The sequence below is a fragment of the Bactrocera neohumeralis genome, chromosome 2 (genome assembly GCF_024586455.1).
Source record: "Bactrocera neohumeralis isolate Rockhampton chromosome 2, APGP_CSIRO_Bneo_wtdbg2-racon-allhic-juicebox.fasta_v2, whole genome shotgun sequence".
NCBI classification, from domain to species: Eukaryota; Metazoa; Arthropoda; class Insecta; order Diptera; family Tephritidae; genus Bactrocera; species Bactrocera neohumeralis.
The window spans coordinates 13,545,254-13,563,196 of NC_065919.1; the positions used below are offsets into that span (position 1 = coordinate 13,545,254).

Consider the following 17,943-nt stretch of genomic DNA (forward strand, 5'->3'; position numbering starts at 1 on the left):
TATTTTTTTTTTGAATTTAATAATGGAGTCATGCGTAGAAGTTCACGCAAGTGAGGAAAGTTGTCTGAGTGCCATTTATTTGGGAGTGGCCAGAAATAATACTTTTACATATGGCTCAAGCAGTTCACGATTTTCGGTCTTAGCCCAAGTATCCTCTGAGAGACCCCCCTTTTGATAACGACTATGGCAAACGCATTCAGGATTATGATTTGAGGGCATGTACCTGGAATGTCCGGTCCCTTAATTGAGAAGGTGCGGCTGTCCAGCTGGTGTATGTTTTCGTTAGAGTAAAGGCTGACAAGATCTTTATGGCGTTTACTACAGTGGCCATATAAAAGAGCGCAAATTCGGTGAGGGATTCGTGATGAGAGAGAGTCTCCGTCGCCAAGTCTTGGTATTCATCCCGGTGTATAAACACCTAGCCATAATCCGCAACAAAGCGAAGTTCTTCAATATAACGCTGATTTGCGCCCACGCCCCGACGGCAGAGAAGGACGATATGACCAAAGATGTCTTTTATGAACCTATGAGAGCTGCCCCCGTCACAATGTAAAAATCGTGCTTGGCGACTTTAACGCCAGGGTGGGCAAGAAAGGTATCTTTGAGACAACGGTTGGTAAATTCAGCCTCTATAATGAAACATCCCCAAATGGGTTGAGGCTGATCGACTTCGCCGGGGACCGAAATATGGTTGCCTGTAGTATTAAATTCCAGCATATGAAAAATAAGTTACCTCGTAATAATTCTTTTTCATTGAGTTATAAAATTCATAAGAAATAAAAAATTTTCCCAAAAATAATCAAACTTTAACTGCTAATATCTTTTAAACGGTTGGGTTTACGAAAAAATCATAATTGACCTTTTTTGTAGAGCATTCAATTTCCTACAAAATCTAATGAACAATATATTTTTTTAAGTAGTTGGAAGCGAGATATAAATTTTCTATCTGATAATAAGAAAAAATAGAAAACTGTATGTAGGAGGACCTTCCCGTTACAATTAAAAACTCATGTTTGGAGAGGCTTTCTTAGAGGTGTTTAGGAACCTATTTTTCCGAGTACCAAACGAAAAAAAAAAATTTTTTTTTGAATCACTCTATGGAAGATACGTCTCTAGTGTTTTAGACGTGTGTACGCTTCGAGGTCTCAGCATTGGCTCGGAGCATACTCTTGTAGAACCCCCAGTGGTGATTCTCAGTGCATACTGAAATTATAGAGGGAACACTTTTCCAATATGCTGAATGACAGTAAAAGCATAACACCAGGGAGCGGATGCCTTGACAGCACGAAAAGGTGCTGTCTTTATGCCGCTATTTCTCAATTTGGTATTCCCGCAAAACTAATACGCTTGTGTAAACTGACGTTGAGCAATAGCAAAAGCTCCGTCAGGTTCGAGAAGGACCTCCCCGAGCCAAAGAGGCTTCGGACAAGGCTACTCCCTATCGTGCGACTTCTTCAATCTACTGCTAGAGAAATTTCTTCCGTCATCAAACATGCAGACGTCGCCCTCGCGACTTGATTCTCACGTCAGTATTGACAGTCATAACTTCGAAGTCGTAGATAATTTCGTCTATCTTGGAACTAGTATTGACACCAACAACAGCGAAATCCAACGCGGAATAACAGGTGCTACTTCGGACTCAGTAGGCAATTGAAAAGAAAAATCCTCTCTCGACGAACAAAGATCCTACAAGTCACTCCAAGTGGAACATTAGAAAATGTGAAACTCAGTTTATCACTGAAATAATTTACAAGGACTTATGAAAAAAAGGACAAAAAATCACAAATTGACAAAATTTCGGCGTTTAAAACAAAAGTTGAATTTTACCTAAAATGTTGGTTGTTTTTGATATGTCAAATTCGATTTACGATCAGATCAAAAAACGATAGTTCATTGTATGTAGAATTATTTACAGAACAGGCAGAAATTTTCTAATGTTCGGTACGTTTGCCATCGAGTTAAGACTTCAGTAAAAATGCTCTTTCCAGAAAAATGCGTTCAAAGTTAAACTGATGGAACTGTTTGAACTGGGCGACTACCCATCCGATACCCGATTTGAAATTTTAGTGAGTTATTTTTAAGGGGTCAGTAGGGTAATCTTGCCTGTGTTTTGATATTTTTTTCATAGAAATTTTTATTCTACAATAGAACTTTTTTCACATATCATGAGGTACATATGTATATCGTGGAGTGTATAAACAAATTTTTTCGGAATTTTTTAATGACATCTGTCGGAGAAATGGCTGGTTGAATGGCGTGCGTTTTATCACTGGCTGACACGATTTCTCATGTTTGGATCATCTGAAACACAAAAATCCAATTTATTTAGTACGTGAATAGTTATCGTCCCTTCTAGAATTATGAAAAAATGTTGATAAAAGTAATTAACTTTTTTTTTTTTTTTAATTTTTCCCCATGTTTTTTTACATAAATTTTGTCATAACATTGTCAATAAGTTATAAAAAATATAGGCGACGAGTAGTCGCCGGATGTCTGTCTGTCCGTCCGTCTGTCCGTTCTGCAAGCTGAACATAAAAAAAAATTAAGTACAAATCGGTTGAGTAGTTCGACCGGAATCTATAAAGTGTCCGCATAAATAAAGTTTAAAAAAGTGTGTTTTGGAAGTAATTTTTTTGGAAAAGTGGGCGTGGCCCCGCCCCCTACTAAGTTTTTTGTACATATCTCGGAAACTATTATACTTTCAGTCGTTTTCTTAGGTATTTTTTACAGTTCAAAAATGGAAGAAATCGGATAATAACCACGCCCACCTCCCATACAAAGGTTATGTTCAAAATCACGTTAACCGACTAACAAAAAACGTCAGAAACACTAAATTTTCGAAGTGGCAGAAGGAAGCTGCCCCCAGGTTTTTTTTTTAAAAATTTTTGGCCCACTTTTTATCTCAGGAGCTACTAAACCGATTTCAATGAAATTCGGTATATAATGTTTTCTTAACACCCTGATGACATGTACGAAATATGGCTGAAATCGGTTCACAACCACGCCTTCTTCCAATATAAAGCTATTTTGAATTCCATCTGATGCCTTCTTTGTATAATACGAGTATAAACATTAGGAACCAATGATGATAGCGGAATAAAACTTTACACAAATACGGAATTTGAAAAATAAGTAAATGACGGATAATGAAATCTCGATTATCACTTTATCAGGCGATAGTATAAAATGTTCGGTGACACCTGAACTTAGCCCTTCCTTACTTGTTTTACATAAATTTTGTCATAACATTGTCAATAAGTTATAAAAAATATAGGGACGATAGCCAGGCGTTTTGTGAACATTAAAAAAAAAAAATTAAGCAAATCGGTTGAGTAGTTCGACCGGAATCATGTCCGCTAGTTTAAAAAAGTGTGTTTTGAGAAAAACACTTTCATAGTTTGAGGTGTGCACTCCGAGCGCTCCGAATGTCGAGTGGTATTATTATTTTTGGGCCTTTTTTGAAACCTTCCAATGGTATTGTGGTATTATTAACGTCATAAGAACATATAGTAATTCCAACTAAGCCACACATGGTTCAAACGAAATCAAAAGAGCCGTTATTTTGCATAAACACTAATAAGTATAGATCTCGGGTTAATCTATTTTAACCGCCTGAGTCATTGTGTGTCACAGAGTGCGAATGACGTGATGCCTAGGAGTTAACACCTTACAACTTAATAAGCTGAATGAACGGTTATTATGCATCATGCTGTGTAAATATATTCATTTATCTACATATCTATGTGTGTGTGTGAATTTGTTTCGAATGTATGAATGAAACTGGTTGTGTTATTGTTATAATTTTTTGTCAAAAGTAATGCAAAATTATGAGGAATCCCCCAACCGGCTACTTACTGACTTGTTTATTCCGCTTTGAAGATTTCGTGGAACTCATTGGAATAATATCACCATTTTTCGTCTTCTTTGTTGTAGTTTTTTATTTATTTAAAGATTTAAATTTATTTTACATACATGCATACACATATATTTTTTTGAAGTCGCAAAGAAGTTTCTTTTTAGAAATTTGGTTTCTAAATTTTTCTTCTAACATTAAATATATACATATGTGTGTGACCACAATTTGCGTTATATACCAAATATCTACAACATACTGTTTTTCATTTAAAAATTTATAATTGTTACCTTGCTTTTGACTTATATCCAAGCAACAACACTGCATGCAAAGGCATTTGTCATGTCTATATGAAGACAAAGAAGTTAGTTTGCTTTTTGTTTTCTTCTTTGCGTGAAAAAAGTAAGAGTCATTTATATGCGCGACGCATTCAACGTGGCGTATGCAATTCGGTTTTGCATTAGCCCTCGTTTTCGTTGACCGCATACCGCCGTTCCCCTTCGCCGACACAGCAACTATTTTACTCTTTGCTTGTGTTGGCTAGTTGGCTAATTGGCAGTGTGCCAACATTGAAAACTGCATTGTGATTTGCCACTGCATTGTTTTTGTAATAAATTTTTATTTATAGCTTTCTTACAGTGCGTGCCAAAATATGTGGTACACACGCTTGCTATGAAAATAAATTAATAATAATATAAATTTTGCAATAATGAAAATTTCATTTATTATGATAGTTATTATGCTTTTATTAGAGATGGAGGAAACACAAGTTTTATTGCAAGCATTTATTCTTATTTATTTTAAATGAAATATTAAAAAAACTTATTGGCAGTAAATTTGTATTGCTATTGAACGTTGAGGAATTGACTTTTCCAAAAAAGTTATAAAAACGTAAAATAATTAAAAATCGTTCAAAATATGTTCATAATACACTTTATATAATTTTTTTTTGTAATTGGTGCATTATCATTTATTTTAATTTTTGAAAATATTTTTTAAATATTTATGATTTCTAAGGTGTAAAATAATTTCAGATGCATATTAAAAATATGCATAAAATATTTTAAATATATTTTTTTACTTTCTTTATTATTAAACATGTATTCATTTTTTTTTTTAATATTTTCGTGTAATTATTTTTTACATAATATATATAAAGCGAAAAAATTAAGAATCGCGCAAAATTTTATAGTGGCAATTTTTTCATAATTTTTTATTATTATATCTAATAAATTTTTTCAAATTATTTAGTTGTTTATACTTTTAATCTTTTTAAAATACTTCTTTCTTTTAATTTTTTTTCTAAACATTTGTTAAATATTTTTATTGCAATTTTTGTCATGTCATTTAATAATTTTAACAATTTTTTTTCAAGTTTTTCACTAATAATTATTTTTTCAAATTTCAAAACGTTAAAAAAATTCGTAAAAAATTGTACATCTTTTCTTTTCTATATTATTATTTTTTTTTTTTAATTTTTTCTTTAATATTTTCGTCTTATTATTTTTGAATAATAAACAAACATAATATACATAAAGTGCAAAATAATTAAGAATCGTGAAAGTTTTATTCTAGTAATATTTTTATGATTTTGTATTATTATATTTTTTAATTTTTTTCTAAATTTTTGTTAAATCAATTTTTTCTAAAAACTTTTTAAACATCTATTTCTTTACATTTTTTTATGTTTTTTTCTAAACATGTTTTAAATATTTTCAATTGTATTTTTTTATGTCACTTAATTATTTTAACAGTTTTTTTTACAAATTTCGCACTAACATTTATTTTCCAAATTTTTAAAAATATTTTTAAATAACATTTATAAGTTGTAAAGTAATTTTATAATGTTAAAAATATACATAAAACATTAAATTTTTTTTTTTGCAATTTCTATATTATTAAGTTATTTTCGTAACTATTTGAAAACATTTTTTATAAAATTATTTTTGAAATAATATTTTTTAAAGTCAAAATACATTAAAAAATGTGTATTCCTATTTTTTTTTTTTTTTAATTTTTATTATTATATTTTTTAAGTTTTATCAAATTATTGCGTTTTTAATTTTTTTTGTATTATATTTCTAATTTTTTCAAATCATTTTTTTGTTTTAGTTTTTCAAAAGTCTGTTGAATAAGTTTTTTTTTCCAAATATTTTGTTTAGAATCTTTCTCTCTATATATTTTCTAAATATATTTTCTTAACATTTTTTAAATATTTTTTATTGTTATTTTTTCATGTCACTTAATCATTTTCACAATTTTTGTTAAAATTTTTGCACTAATAATTTATTTTCCAAATGTTTAACAAGAAAAAAAAAATAATTTTATAACGTTAAAAAGTACTCTTAAACATTTTAAATACTTTTTATAATATAACATAATTTAATTTAAAAAATATTTTTTTATAAATATTTCTGAAATAATATTGTTAAAGTGAAAAATAATTAAAATTCGTGCAAAATTTATTTCTAATATTTTTTTTTTATAATTTTTGAGTTTTTTAGAATTAATTAATTTTTTTTGTTGCTAAATATTTCTTGAAAATTTTCTTTTTCTAAATATTTTTTGAAAATTTGTTTTTTTTTAAATATTTTTTTTTTATTATATTTTATTCTAAGTACTTTGTTATACAACTTTTTCTTAATATTTTTTCTAAATATTTGTTTTTTTTTTTTAATTCCATTTGTTTTTTTTTTATTTTTTGTTCATGTCACTTAATTATTCTAACACACTGTTGATTTTGTGATTGCTAATTTTCATAGCTTTGTTCTAATAGATATTAGCAACATTTCTTGTTTCTGCAAATCACCCACAGCGAATTGTAAATCACATTAATTTCTTTGACTTTTGATGGAGAATTTTTTCTCTAATTGTAATTTCGCACTTCTTTGTTTGTCTCCTTCTATATGCTTTCCGCATTTGTGTGTCATTTTTCTTGTCTTCTATCAGTTGAATTCTAAGAAATGTTAAAATGCTGTTTATGTTTATTTTAGAAATGTACATATGTGTGTGTGTTTGTGTATACATATGTGCAATTATATTTAGACATGTTTCTATGTTGCTAAGTGCATGCGACAACGCTATATAATTTTTATTGGCTAGTCTTGGGTGGCCAGGTGAGTTGTTCAAATCAGAGGTGGTCAGTGAGTAACAATTTCATGTACAATAAAAAGGTTAATTGAGTCTTAGGAGTGTGTCATTTCGTGTTTATGCTCTTTCAAGTGTTTATATTTTTGCTTATTATACTTTGTATTTTCACTAAGTTTTTGAGATATCGGTTGGAAATTTTGCAGATGTCTTTTTCTGCTCAAGAGGCTGCTCATTTGTCGGAACCGTCGATATCGGACCACTATAGCATATAGCTGCTATACAAAATGAACGATAAAAATCAAGATCTTGTATGGAAAAATTTTTATTTAACGAGATTCCTTCACGAAATTCGGCACAGATTATTGTTTGAAAGAATGGTGACATCTCGGAAAAAATGGTTCCGATCGGGCAACTATATCATATAGCTGCCATACAAATTGTACGAACAAAATTAAGTTCTTGTATGGAAACTTCATTTATTTATGAAGGAATAGCGTCGGTGCAATCGAAATTACATTTTTTTTAATTTTTACTGGTTTTAATTATTATTATTATTAATTTACAAGCTAACTTGGTTCTAATATTGCATGACCATTCTTTCTCTCTGCGCAAGGCTTTAAATTTTGTTTGCAAAATCAATAAATCATATATAATTTAAAGTTAATCATTATAGAACTGTAATAAATTTCTTCGTACTCGTATTTACCAATCTTGTGACTCGCCTTGCTTACCCAAGAACTCTATTTCTGTTTTTCCCAGTTTACTGTCAGTAATCTCATTTAAAGGCAATTGATTTATAAAACAGTGATTAACAGTTAATTAGACTGGGTATGTGAAATGTGAAAAGCAAACGCAGACAGAAAAGCAACAACACCGCCAAGCGACGATCAGCTGTCGCAAATCAAAGCACGAGTGCGACTAATTTGAGGCGATTATTATTAAATTTTTTTGTTAAAAATATCATTATTTACAATTGCCATTATACTACTCTTATTAATAAATTGCGCACGTTGTGCTATTGAGTTTTGTTTTTGTTTTTTGTTTTTGTTGTTTTTGTTGTTGCCGCAACACGAGATCATACGCGCTAACTGTGTCAGTGATTTCATTTGCACTACACATGTTGTTATTGTTGTCGCTTGACTGTGCACAATCGTGAAATCATTAAGAGCCCATAAATGTCGCAAAGCATTTACATCATTCCATTAAAATGTTTCCGCCGTCGCTTTTATTTATTAAAGTATTTTATACAACTTTTAATTTCGTCGTTAAGCGGCTGCGCAGGCGTAAGTGACGCATACGTAGCGGTTGTAACATCTTGGCCGATTTCTTAAATCGCTTACACAGCCCACACACACATCCATATATATGTTGATAAATTGAAAAGTCCAAAAGTTATGCCATCCTCATTAACCGAATAGATTAAATTGTGCGGGATTGTATGGTACGGCATGGCGTATACGCAACATTCGTAATATGCTCAGCGGCCTTATGTAATTTAATGCTGCTTGGCAGACGCTTGATAGCGTTGGAATGCGTAAGCAGCAGCGAAAAATATTGAATTTTAAAGAAAAATAATTTTGTGTTCATTCTTGGTTCCTTCGGTTCGGTTATTGAACATTAAGAGTTTTATGTGTGCAACTACATATCGTCACCTGAAATGCAAAACTGCGTATAATAAAAAAATTCGAAACAGAGTTTTCAATTGCTTATGAATCACTGCATCATATTACATACATAATATCGTAAATATAACCAATATATAACCATTTTATAACCAAAACCCAAATTTTGTTTTAATATGAGTGGTTTCTATTAATCGGTTTTCCTTCGTCTGTAAACTTATGAAAAAGGATGTTACGTTATTTTACATTTTAAGTGACGATATGTATGTGTGTTAATTGGAAACGAAAATATGCCAACAAATTTGCATAAAAGGCTTTTTCTTATTATCGCAGTGGCTTAAATTCGAAAATTTCCTTTGTGTTCTTAACAAATCAAAGAAGGCAATGAAAGAAGATTCTGCATAAGTCAATATATTTATAAAGTATGGAACTTTTATTCAAAATTAAGAACGAACAAGAAAAAATAGTAACAAGCAACAATACATTTCACAGGTGCATTCCTTATATCATAACAGGCTATCTAAATATTTTTTTCTTAATTATGAACAGTCGCTTTGTATGGCAGCTATATCCTATAGTGATCCGATTTGAGCAATATATACGGATATTATACAGTTACCTGAGTTATTAAATCGTGCCGAATTTTGTGAAGATATCTTATCAAAAAAAAAGTTCTCCTTACTTAGGACTTGATTTTGTTCGGTATTTTTGTAGGGCAGCTATATGTTATAGTGGTCTTATAGTGGCGGTTCCATCAAACAGGCAGCCTTTAAATTTCATATGTATATATACAGGGAAAGTAATATGACTAAGTCGATTTAAAAAAATTGATTGAACCAATCGTTACAATTCTTTAAAAACTGCCAGAGCGATTTCCAAGCACTGAAGGCGTCACGGAAGGCTTTTTCCGTAATAGCCTTGAGAGCCCGTGCATGCTGCTTAAATATCCTCTGTCGTCTCAAAGTGCTTGCTTTTCATCGGCCTTTTCAGGCAAGGAAACAAAAAAAGTCCGGGGGCCACATCTGGGCTGTAGGACGACTGCGGAAGACCGGCCTTGGCTAGGTAGCTGTTCACAAGAAAGGCGGTGTGAGCAGGTTCGTTGTCGTGGTGCAACCTCCAATCAGTTGCGGTGTCTTGTCGAACCCGATTGACCCTTTGTTTGAGTCTCTTGAGGACTTCCACGTAAAACTTGGCGTTGACGGTTTGTCCAGGAGAAACAATGAGCATCGTTTTCACCTTGTATTTGCTCATTCATCAGCGACCTCTTCCCGGCCCTTCAAAGAGGCCTGGTGCCACCGAAGCACACCACTTCTTGCTCAAGCAACATCTGGGTAAGCCTGCTTGATCATATCAAACTCTGTCTCAGATTTACCGAGCTTCACACAGAATTTAATCGCATATCTCTGCTCTAACGAACGCTGAATTTTAGGTTTGCACCACTCACAGAAACACGTCACGCGAATATGGTTGTTCTGACTCTCCAGGTGCTCGAAGACAACTTATCAGCCGCTCGTTCATTAGCTAAGAACGGCCTCTACCAAAAACAGTAAGTGCGCGTACGCTCCGAAGTACAGTCGCGGCGGAAGAAAATCAGTCCTATTACTTTCCGGACAAACCCTGTATACATACTTTCTCTGCTAAAATAAATCACTCCAAACAACAACTGACTTGTAATTACACCGCAGGTATTTAAGCTATTAAAGACCGTTGTACTCAACATTCTTTTATTCCAAGAAATTTAATCAGCAAGTTTAGCTACATGCTGGAATTCTTAAGGCATTTTTTTAGTCTTTGCATGCTTTTAATTTTCAGTCATAGCTAATTTAAATTTCTTTGTGTCATTTAAAAATTTAGTGCAACTTACTTGCCGCGTTCGCTCTCCGCCATTCACCAAACCGTGTGGTAAAAACAAACTTTATCACTGTCAGTACAAAACGCTTTTGCGTGATTATGTTTTGATTGTTTTTGTTGTTGCTAAATTTTTTTGAAGCTAGTATCAATTGCCTGGCTGGCAGCCCAGTAGGCACTCGCATGACTTGTTATTTAAGGGTTGTTCCAACAGTCTTGCCGCAATTTGTGAGTTTTTGAAGAATGATAAATCAGGTTTTAAATAAGAAGCCAGTTTTATAAGGTTTGACGAGTGGATTGAAAAAAAAAATTGTTGATATATACCTTGGTATCTATATACCATCTTTTAATGATTCTTTGAAGTTTTTTCAACAATATGGCTTCTAATCTTTTTAATAGAAATTTAGACACATAGGAAGTTTCTCAAATATGGTAACATAATGATTTTTGTTTTGTAGAAGAATTTACTTTTGTCGCCTCTATTTGACATTCTTTTTACAAAGAACTTTACATTTGGTTGGAGTGTCGCGTTGACGTACTTCTTTTTACGTAGATTTAAAAAATATGTTACTCGATGCACGAGAGTGTTTGAGAGCCAGAGCTTTCTATCCTATGCAAATAGATGGATTGTTTGGATAATTTCTTTTATGTTTGCTATGCCGACATGAGGAAATTTTCTTAGTTTCTCAAGACCTCACCTAACATTTTCTGTCTGTGAAACTCACTTCTTTACAATTAGACAAAAATATCTCAAGTTTGATCTAGTTTCTCAAAACCTAATAATTTCTGCCGTTGAAACTCACTACTTTCCAATGAAATCAAAATATCTCAAGTTGGCTCGATTGTACTATCAACTTCAAATAAATTTCCACCTGGGTATAGCCGGTGTGGTATGTGCTTCGTTTGCCATATCTTGTTTGGCAAGCCCCTGCTTAGACGCTTACGCGTATATCAAGTTACGGGTTTTATACGATTTTTAGGTTTTTATACACAAATTTAGTAATTTGTTTTTGCTGTGGTTTCCTTGAGACTGACCGCTTGAGCTATGTGGTATGCGGCCAGACACTATACAGGTCTTACTTACCTACCAGAAGCAACTCCGTTTGACAGTCGAACAGCTGACGCTGCGGGCGAGTGAAGCGCGGCGCTTTGACACTGCGACGAAGCGAAGCAAACAACAACAACGGCCAGTCAGTTAACTCACCAACCAAGCAAGTAAGCAACCGAAATGCGTGGCGGTGAAGACGACGGACGGGCAGCGTGTGGTTGCTGAGCTGGAAGAAGTGAAACAATAAAATAAACCCAAGTGGCGCTGTCCATTTTCAGTTTGGCACGAAACGTCGACTTACCGAGTTGTGCGCGAAGTATTGTGGCGTGTTTGGCGCGCGAATTCGTGTCGTTTTGGAAAGCAAAACAACGAAGCGATTTAAAAATCGTTAGAATTATTGAATTTTAATTTTTGTAGTTATTTTGTCGCGCGTTCTGTGTAGAGGTACCACACAGCACTAGTTGAACGAAGTGAGGCGGCCAAAGTGTTGAGTGACGCAGGCGCATTTAGAGGTAGATAGCGTAAGTGCTTGGCTTGTTCAAGACGCTACGTATATTTATGGAAAGACCGAACTGAAATCTTAAAGTAAACATTGAGTTTTTTTTCTTGTGAAAGTGAAGTGTGTCAGCTGTTGTCTCTTTAAATAAATATGAATGAAGCTACTTTAAAAGTGCAGATGTGGCGCTACAGTGGTGTTGTGACTCTGAGGCAGAGCGCTACTTGGTTAATTGTTGTTGTTTTTGTTTGCGCGTGCGCTCTTACGAGAGGTTGCTTCAGTAGCTTTTTACATGTAATTTAAACCCTAAAAATGTTTGTTATTAGTTTTGGGCTTCGTTTTTAGCAAACAACCGGTGATCTACTCAAAAATCAGTACAGACATTAAAAATTAAAATTCAAATAAAATTTACTTACACTGAAGAGCGTATTTTAAGTTTGCCATCAAGTTTGTAAAACTCAAAAGTAAACATTGAGGTAAAGTATATGTATGTATGTATATATATGTATAAATGATCAGTTTTCGTGCTGAGTCGATTTAACCAGGTCCATCTGTATATACGCACCGTTTTTGAGATATTGAACTGAAATTTTGCACACATATTTTTCTCACTAAGAAGCTACTCATTTGTCGAAGCTGGCGATATGGCACTACCATATCAAAGGGCTGCCCTACAAGCTGAAAGCTCGGACAAGCGCATGTATGGAACACACTTTTGTTTGACGAGATATTTGCACGAAATTTTGTATAGATTAATAACCAAAGCATCGCTAAAATATTTGAAGAAATTGCTTAAATCGGGTCACTATAGAACATAGCTGCCGTACTACTATGATCGGTCAGTCAAGTCCTTATATAGAAAATTCTTTTATTTGTCAAAATATATTTACGAAATTTGGCATATACTGGGTAGTCGAAAAAGTCTTTTCGTATTTTGCCAATAGATGTCGTTGCCGTCGTATATCTCCAGTGCTACCAAACATATAGTGTTGGAAAGGTGCGATTTCAAGCCTCATTTAACCAATATATTGGGTAGTCGAAAAAGTCTTTTCGTATTTCTAATCATAGTTCAACTTGTTTTTTTTTATAAAGATACGAAAAGACTTTTTCGACTACCCAATATACATAGGTATATGAAATTTCAGTTTGTTTTTCCGAATAAACAAGGGGACTAAACGAATATAAGTTAACTGTAATTTCATTAATTTAAACAAACTAGCTGTTTTAAGACTTAAACGCGTATAGCAACAACAAAAAAGTACATACAGGAACAATTTCTGCTCAACATCGCTTCATGAACAAGCGAACGAAATTGGAAATAGAAATTAGTTTTAGACTATAAATAGCATAATAGTAGTCATGAAAATTGTTACCAAAAAGCTTACAATAAAAAAAATGTTCCAACTGGCAATATCATTAGTATTGTTTACAACAATAGCAACAATTTTTGCATTGTGCATCTCAAACAAAGCGTTACACCTGCCAAGTTAGCTAGCGGCAACAGAAAAGCGGTGAAGGTGTCGCCATTGACACTGGCGACGACACTACCGACAACAACAGCAAACAATTACGATAGCGGCAACAACAACAATAGCGTTAGTTTGGATGAGAAATAAAAAAGTAGTCAAAATTTGTGTAACAATACCGACGCCGGAGCCAGAGATCGTGCACTTCCGTTCGGACAGATTTATGTAAAATTTCAAAATTACGGTTTTTTCGTAACGAGAGTACCGAAATGGGTGGTCTCTCGTCAAAGGCTGTTGCTTACTTTTCATTGGGAGCGTTTTTTACACGGTGGGTCCCAAACCCAGCGCACAACCTTGGAGAGGGATGATTCCCCTTCTCACTGCAGCTCGCCTTCAAACGGATGTTCTTTGGCTACCCGGAGGATACTTGGTCTAAGACCGGAAGTCGTGAGCTGCTTGAGTCACATGTAAGAGAATCGTTTCTGGCAACTCTCAAGTGAATAGCACTCAGAGAACTTTACTCACTTGCGTGAACTTCTACACATGACTTCATCCATCCGAAACGAGCGCACTGAAGCGCATTTGTGTACGTGAAAAGCTTGCAAATTGTTTTGGAAAATATTATTTTTGAAAATTTTCCAAATTTACTGCTGGGTTTATATGGTCGCCGCACTCAGTTTCAAATAAAAAGCACACGAACTAAAAATCACAACAACAACAACGTTGTAATAAAAACGGAAGAGCAAACAGAAAAAGTTAATCGGCTGAATAAAAAAAAAAAAAAAAAAAAATAAACAAATACAACAAATAAAAAAACTATAACAACGATACGCTGCAAATTTAGTATGCATAGAGCGGCATCTGTGCGATGAGAGCGCAAGAGAGCTAATTTTTGTTATTTTGCAAAACTCAAAAATACCTATAATCATCCTCACCAGTGTTTATGAGTTTTGTGTTAAGCTGTGCTTGCTAACATTTCACATAGCATATATGTACATATGTATATACAAGTATATATATATATAAACTACAATCATATGTTTTACAGGCTTGTTTATAAAGGCCTACGCCTTGTATAACAGTAGTAGCATCACTACAAACAAATTCAAGGCGAGACATTTAGTTTGCAACAAAAAACAACTTACATTGAGGTCTTTGCAACACTGAAGGTTAGTGCCTGTAAGTGAATGCTCTGTAGGAAAGTTCATTCGTAGGCTGCAGGTGCATCTCGTACAGGTAAGAATTTGGTAAAGATACCTTAGATCGATGATTAGCCATGTCGGTCTGTCTGTTCGTCTACCTGTCTGTCTGTCTGTATATACGCGAACTAGCTCATTTGGTCGGAACGGCCGTTATCGGACCACTTTGAAGTCTTTGTACGCAAAACTTTTTCATTTGACGAGATATGTTCACGAAATTTGGCATCGATCATTGTCTAAGGCAATGGTGCAATATCCAGAAAAATAGTTCATATCGGTTCACTATAGCATATAGCTGCCATACAAACTGAACGATCGAACTGAAGCCCTCGTTCTTCGGTGCAACCGAATTTAACATTTTTACTTGTTTTTTCTTTATCTTTTACTTTAAGAGAGAGAAGAGCTTTCCTTTTTATACCTTACATGAGTTATGGCATACGTAGAAGACCACGACTGTTGCTCATGGGCTGTCAAAAAGTCCACCAGAGCACAAAATAACAGGTTTGTCGCCACGAAACATAATAAAGCTTTGAAAAAATTGTTGTCAAAAAAATTCTCAAAAGAATCAAGAATCTGTCCAATGGATGCTGACAACTGCCAGCAAATTGACTGATAACAGCCAGACGCATGACACAATAAGAAGGAGAAGCTTTGCATTAAAGCTAGAAAATTAGAAGAAACAACATTATCGCTGGTTTATTATTAAATCCGAAGGTGCAAAATAGCAAAACCAAACAAAGATTTCACGAAGTCGAAATGCAAAGAAAAAAGTAAATAAAATCAAACGAAGCAAAGTTAAGTGTAAAAACACACAATGCTGATAAAATTATAATAAACAAATAGTAAGTAGTGCTGTTTATTTGTTTATTATAATTTTATCAGCATTGTGTGTTTTTACACTTAACTTACAACAAAAACTAACAACACAATCAAAACCAAACGATCGCTGTGAGCAAGCTGTTGCTGCGACTGCCACGAAATGCAGAGTGCGAGTGCGATAATAAGCGGCGCGAGCGCGTCGAGAGCGCTGAGCATGCGAGTGGCACACCATAAAATCCCCCCAACAACCAACCAACCAACGTTATCGCAACAGCAAAAACAATAACAGCCGCAAACGGCTCCAAATGTGCACAACAAAAGCAGCTAGCAACAAAAAATCTCTGCAGTATTGTGAGCAACTTCGCCAAAGCAGAGTACTCGTGCTTTTTAGCACCGGCTGCCGCAGCCCCCCCCCCTTCCGCGCGACAAACTGCTCCACCAAACAGACGGGCGACACTAAATTTATGCCGCATTCGCTACTATCGCTGTGAGCGCGTAAGAAAGTTGTTGTTGTTGCTGTTTTTGTTGTACCAATTTGCGCGCTCGTTTATTTCTTTGACAGCAGAAGTTGCGATTTGTCGCGATTGGCGCACGGCATGAGCAAGCGTACTGGTTTCTAACACAAAGTAACAAAGTGAATAAAAAATCATGCGAAATTATTTTACACTTACCGATTACCAACAACTACAGCAACAATTCGTCACTCGTTGCTTGCCGCTCAGTTGGAGCAAAATACATTCAATACGCATACATACGTGCATACATATGTGTATATTTCTGCTTAGTTGTATAAATATCGTTGTGTAGTGAGTTTGAATGGCATGAATTTGTGAAAAAAACCTGCACCGGCGACGTTCGCATTTTTTATTGTTATTGTTGCTTATTGCTTGTATTAATTTTAATTATTTTTTTTTTGCATAAAACGCGCTCGCACATTTGTTGTGGCACTTGTACTAGTCCGCATTCGTTTGTCGTCGAAGATCGCGCTATTCCCTCTTGACACGAAACAGATTTATATTTTTGTATTTTCGTGTTGAAAATTTGTATCTCAAAAATTGTTAATTGCTATGCGGTTAGTGATAGTGGTTGCCAAAAGTTATTTGTAAATTTATCAGGTGAAAGGAAAAGTGTGTTGCACGTAAGTGTAGAAACTGGCTGATGAAAAGTGCAAGGCCATAAAATTCTTGCTGTTTTAAAGTGCGTGAAAATAATTTTTAAAATAATTGTTTATGCAATATTAGCAAGTTGGTGACAATTTATGAAAATTAAGGCATATATGTACATATGTATGTACATATGTACATATGTATATAGAGAATTCAAAGAAAAGTGAAGTAAAAAAAAATTAAGTAAAAAAAATGAAAATATACAAGCAGCCTTACTAACAACAAAGAGCAACATGTTTATAACAGCTAAAACTGCAAAATAATAGCTAAACAACGCTAAATTATTCAATAATTATTTAATTACGTTATTGTTTATAAAACTTTTCAAGAACAAAAACTGCTAAACTTCAATTAAGTAGTGTATGCACATGTTTATAGTAATTTATAGTAATACCACGAGCTGTTATTGTACAAATCCGCTGATTGTAGATAAGCTTAAAATCGCCCCTAAAACGACTGTATTACAAAAACAAGAAAAAACATTAACTACAGCTACAATGAAGTTATAATGCCCTGCAAAAAAGTATAAAAAGATATTTATATTGTTTTGTATCGTTCAGTTTGTATGCCAGCTATATGCTATAATGCTCCGATTTGAACAATTTCTTGCTATGTTATAGCTTTGCTTTCGGCAATAATTTATGCCAAATTTTGTGAGAATATCTTGCCAAATAAAAAAGTTTTTCATACAAACACTTGATTTTGATCGCTCAGTTTGTAGGGCAGCTATATGCTATAGTGATTCGATCTGAACAATTTCTACGCAAATTCCGTAGTTGTCACAGAAAATAATCCATGCGAAATTTCATGAAGATATCTCGTAAATTAAAAAAGTTTTCCATACAAGGACTTGAGTATGATCGATCTATTTGTAGTGCAGCTATATGCTATAGCTATCCGATCTGAACAATTTCTTTGAATATTAAATGATTTCCTTAGATAATAATCCCTGTTAAATTTCGTGAAGATATCTCAACAAATGATAAATTTTTCCATACATGCACTACGTTCCGGTCGTTAGCTTTGTATGACAGGTGTATGCTATAATGATCAGATCTGAAAAATTTCTTCGCAGATTGCGTCATTGTTATTGATAATAATTCATGCGAAATTTTTTGAAGATATCTCTTCAAAAGAAAAAGCTTTCCATACAAGTACTTGATTACGATGGTTCAGTTTGTATGGTAACTATATGCTATAGTAGTCCAATTTCGACGGTTCCAACAAATGTGCAGTGATTTGTGGAGAAAAGGGTGTGTGCAAAATTTCAGTTCGATATCTTAAAAATTTAGGAACTAGTTCGCATTTATACCAACAAACGAATATGGCTAAATCG

General features: G+C 33.8%; 1 protein-coding gene across 6 annotated transcripts in view; it reads left to right on the forward strand.

Moving 5' to 3' along the window:
- LOC126767739 (G protein-activated inward rectifier potassium channel 3) overlaps nt 1-17,943 on the forward strand; it is a 93,571-nt gene that overhangs the window by 21,424 nt on the left and 54,204 nt on the right. The gene's annotated exons all lie outside the window — the stretch shown is intronic.